We start from the raw sequence: 5,032 nt of genomic DNA, 5'->3' as shown, positions 1-5,032 counted from the left end.
TGCGTGTGACTACTTTTGTTAAGAAATAAATAACAAGAAAAATACTATGTCTGTTCAGAGTTGGAGTAGTGACAAGCAACACCGCAAGAATTTGCACTTTACGCACGACATCAGATGCTCCAGAAGCCCCCTAAACACAATTCAGTGTCATCCTTAAGTGCCAGTTCAAATGCCCCACAGAACAGAATGCAATAACACAGACAGACAACGGACATGCACTGACTGACCACTAGTTATTCTACTGATGACTAGGTTCAACCGGCTGCTCTGAGTCGTGCACGTCTTGTATCGAATGTCAAATGTTGTGTGTGCGACCTTTCTATGGTTCCCAGATGAATGGCGATTTCCAGCGCAAACATGCTAAAACAAAACCCATTGAAAAATAACCCTGATGCACGCGGTTGAAACGGAGCACAACCATTGACAGTAAATAGAAGCACAACAGAGCACAGAGAAGTGGCATGATGCGTATATTTAGGACCCGGTGGCACATTATGCCATCTAATAATCACCATAGCTTATTTGCCATAATAGCAAGAGCTAACAAGCAGCGAGCAACAAAGCTAAAAACAAAGCTAGCTTCACAAAACGTTAGGTGGCCTGCTTATAATCTACCTTTCTGAAACAATAAAGCAAGTTTGCCTACCGTTGTAGAAGTTATCCTGAACGTATGTGTCCATGTGAAGATCCTGTCGTTATATTAAATCCATTTTATGCATTGCCTGCCTTGACAACATTGGGAGCCATCGGCTGTGTATGCGCGCTTAAACTGTCACTTTTGCCCGTAGTCTGTTCAATGTAGTCAAGTCAAGTCAAGTAGGTTTTATTGTCAATTTCTTTACATGCACTGGTCATACAAAGAATTTGAAATTACATTTCTTGCTTTCCCATACAGACATAGACTAATCTAGGTAAGGACATAGACAGTATAGACATAGACAGTACTTATACATGGACTTAAGACAGTATGGACATAGACAGTGCTCATGTCCATACTGTCTTAAGTCCATGTATAAGTACTGTCTATGTCTATACTGTCTATGTCCTTACCTAGATTAGTCTATGTCTGTATGGGAAAGCAAGAAATGTAATTTCTAATGTAGTTTCTAGTTCTACTGGCAGCCAGGTAAAGTGGCTGCCGATCCTGAAGTATCATCCGTTTCCCTCTTTGGCAAATCATAGACGGCAATATGATTTATCTCGTGACCAATTTTGAGCGATATGATTGGTCAAGCATTCGTTTTTTTCAAAACTCCAGAAATTTATGGCTGCCAACTCGACTTGGCACCAGTTTTTTTTTAGCATCGAGAGACGTGTAGTACTTTGTTTCACCAGATGGTTATCCAATGGGAGGGGGTGGGGCGCTATTTCCCCAGCTGGAAAATACTCACAGAGAGTGACGAGAGTGGATGGAATATTAGGAGACTCGTCGATAGACAGAATGTTTTAATGATTAACGGATATTAAAGCTGTTGTTGGGAAAATTAGGGGATGCCTGGCATCCCTTGGCATCTGCGACGACACGCCACTGGACAGCAGCAAGCATGAAATAAACAATGGGGACTCTAAAGCATTGCAGACAACTCAAAAAAGGGGCATAATGTTCAAAATGGTACAATTGCCCTTCAACCTTTGGGCTATGGCTGCCCCTTGCTTGATGAGGTTGAGAATACAAACACGAATGGTTCTTTCTAAAACGCGGGCTCCCATCCTCCCTTGCATGCTTGTGGCCTCACGATGATGTCATTGATGACAGAAGTGAAGTTCAACATCTCGCAAAAGCGTGATTCTTATTTCCCTTTTCATTTGCAATTGGGATGGTGAATGAAGAGTAATCCCCCAAAAGTTGTTGTGGCAAGGCTGACAGCAGGGAAATTTTATTGCTTTTTCCATGGAGGCAGAACGCGAGGCCACAAGCACAGGTGAAGGAGGGTAATCTGCATATGGGAAAGAACCTACAGTCACACACTGTTGGCAGTTGTGCCAAGCGAGCTGTCAAATCCAGAAATAATAGATTCTGCTTCATGAGGGGTCCTCGGTCCGAAAAAGTTTGAGAACTCTCAGCGTAGAGTTCTAATTCTTATTTTCTATGCAGTGGTGTGCTGGGGAGGAAGCCAAAAGAATAGGGATGCCGGGCGAATTGACAAATGAGGAAGTGGAGAACCTCAGTCCAACCCTACACACACACACACACAAACACACACACACACACACAAACACACACACACACACACACACACACACACACACACACACACGCACGCACACAGACATGCGCAAACACACACACACACACACACGTGCGTGCACACACACACACACACAGAGACATACACACACACACACACACACACAAACCAACAACTCAAACCATCTAAGCCCACCTGCTCCCCAACCCCCCCCCCCCCACACACACACACACACACACACACATGCTCTCTCTCTCTCTCTCTCTCTCTCTCTCTCTCTCTCTCTCTCTCTCTCTCTCTCTCTCTCTCTCTCTCTCTCTCTCACACACACACACACACACACACACACACACACACACACACACACACACACACACACACACACACACACACACACACATGATAAGGAGGAAGAACATGTGCTGTGGAGGGAATATTTTGTACATTCACATGCTCGCCTTTGTTTACATTCAAAGTCTGTGTCATAACATTGCCACGTGGTTCACAGTGGGTGGAGCTCAGCTGATGTTTTTCTGAAAACCCTCCACAGTCACAGGCTTGTTTTCTTTTAGCAACAGAGACAGACAGAGACTGCCACTGTGTTTCCACTTTGCTCATCTTGTATGGATTTATGAAAAGATAGTATTTTACTTAAATCACTTTTTCCTCATCTGAATAGAAAACCGTCGCATGGAGTGATGGACATGGCTACATCAGACCATAGTGAGCTAAATAAATACTCAAATGACGATTTGTAACTTAATACTAAAACTTGATTGAGAGCAATAATTTGTTTACATGAAATTGTTATTTGTCTTAATTGCAAGCAAATTGCTTCAAATAATCCTGATGCAGTTCGATGTTAAATATCTTCTTTTGCAGATATGTTTGTCATTTCATTGAGCTGTGGACATGTTGATATTTATGAAAATAAAAAACAGAATCTTCAGCAAACATGTTGCTCACAACCTTTCCTCAAACCAAAAATGACTCTACACAAGGTAGTTATACACGCTAAAGCATACAGCCATGACAAATTGTATTTTGTGCCGTTTATGGTTATGAAATAAAACATTGAATTTATTTATGCATTTCTTTTTTCATAGGTCATTGAGATGTGCATACGGTGTTGCTTTCTGAGGTTATCAAAGGTACACATCACAGAGAATGAATGTTTTATAACCGGGTAGACCAGTTCTGTCAGGGTTGTTGTTGGCACGATGATACAGTTTGGCAGTAAATGACTGTTTGTCCTGGGGGTGGGAAGGGAGTTAAACAGGAACTGACTGCTTTTATTATCCTTTCTTGGCAGAGGCAATATGATTTCCAAGTGACAGCTTCCCAGGTGAGCTTGCCCCTGTGGCCTCTTATAACAAAGTACTCATAAAAGCTACTCAACAACAATACATACTGAGTAAATGTAATTAATTACTTTACAGCCCTGATCTTGTCTCATAATGAACAATTGTGACTTTAAAACCCCTTAGTGCAGCACTATGGCTCTCTGTAATGTCATAGCAATGTTGTTATGATGTAGTTCAGCATTTTCAGCAAGTGAATAGGGTCACCAGCGACCCCAGCTGCAGTAAGAGGCTACAGTCTGTATGTGATGTGCAGAAACAGGATGTGGTGCAGAATGTGTTTCCTCTCTGCAAGTGAAATGTGGAACAGAAATATGAGCTGTTTTTTGCATGCATATTCAGCTGGTGTCACCTGGTGTCATTGCTAACATATTCTTTTTCCCACACAGCCTTTAAAGCCTGAAGTGGTGACAGCTGTGACAGAGGAGCAAGAGGGCGGGCGAGGGAGGGAGGAGAGGGGGAGAAGGAAGGAGAGGAAAGGGTTAAGAGTGAGACCACAGACTACTCAGTTATCACAATCATCAGGTTGGTTCAGGAGTCTGTGTGTGTGTATGTGCACATGTGACTGCATGCACCTGTGATCAGCGTATTGGTGCATGCCATTTTAAGATTCTTTGCATGTTTGGAGTGAGGAGTCCACATGAAGAGTTCAGATGCAAACCCCCCTAAGTGCCTTTTCAGAAAATAATCTTAATTCATTTTTATTTAATAGAAAGCTGTCAGAATTGCTTATTGTTTTATTTTATTTATGTAATATAACTATTTACATGTATTATCAAGTACATGAATGTAAACCAAACCAACAATGGGGTTCTCTAAAAATATAGAAGTGCAGGTCTTCAGAAATGGAGTTAGGGGGTTTTGCATCTGAACTCTTCACATATTTACAATCTTTTATCCTTTGATGTTTTATTTCACGGCAGCAGAGCCGGCGCGCCCAATACGCTCACTACGCTCTCAGCGTAAGGCCTCGCGCGACCCGTTACGTCACTGACGTTGACAGTTTAAAAAAAAAAAAAGCGAACTGATTTCATTGTTTATTATTGATTTCCGTCACACAAAACGTGAAACATCCAACATGAAACGACATTTTCCCTTCAGAAACGACAAAAAGAAAAAGAAAATTCATGACAATGAGCGACAAGAACAGCAGTCAGGTAGGCAACGTAACTCCTCTGTTGTTACGGTTAGGCTTCCACCAAGGACTGTATCATTGGCTTCCACTCATTGTGATCCTTCTTCTGTGGGTAATTTCGTATGGAGCAGAAAATGGGCTTTTGTATTGCACAACAATGCCGGGCTAAAAAGTGCCCAGGTCTTCGATACAGTCACATGTTGTAAAAAGGGGGATTAACGTTTTACTGTTGTTTTAAAAGGTAGAAGTTGTTGAGAACCACAAGCTGAGTAGCGTTTCGTTTAGGCTAGAGAGAATGTGAGAGGAAAGGGTGGTGTTGTCAATGTTTTACTGTTGTTTTGAAAGGT

General features: G+C 42.1%; 1 long non-coding RNA gene across 1 annotated transcript; it reads left to right on the top strand.

The window, feature by feature from the left end:
- The first annotated feature begins 2,776 nt into the window (after positions 1 to 2,776).
- Positions 2,777 to 4,037, top strand: LOC134460631 (uncharacterized). Its single transcript, XR_010037128.1, has 3 exons — positions 2,777 to 2,912; positions 3,072 to 3,190; positions 3,296 to 4,037. It is a non-coding gene; the product is annotated as an uncharacterized LOC134460631 (long non-coding RNA).
- The last annotated feature ends 995 nt before the right edge of the window (positions 4,038 to 5,032 follow it).

Source organism: Engraulis encrasicolus, chromosome 13 (assembly GCF_034702125.1).
Source record: "Engraulis encrasicolus isolate BLACKSEA-1 chromosome 13, IST_EnEncr_1.0, whole genome shotgun sequence".
Taxonomy (NCBI): Eukaryota; Metazoa; Chordata; class Actinopteri; order Clupeiformes; family Engraulidae; genus Engraulis; species Engraulis encrasicolus.
Note: the sequence above shows the minus strand (reverse complement) of the source record. Positions and strands in the feature narration are given on the sequence as shown.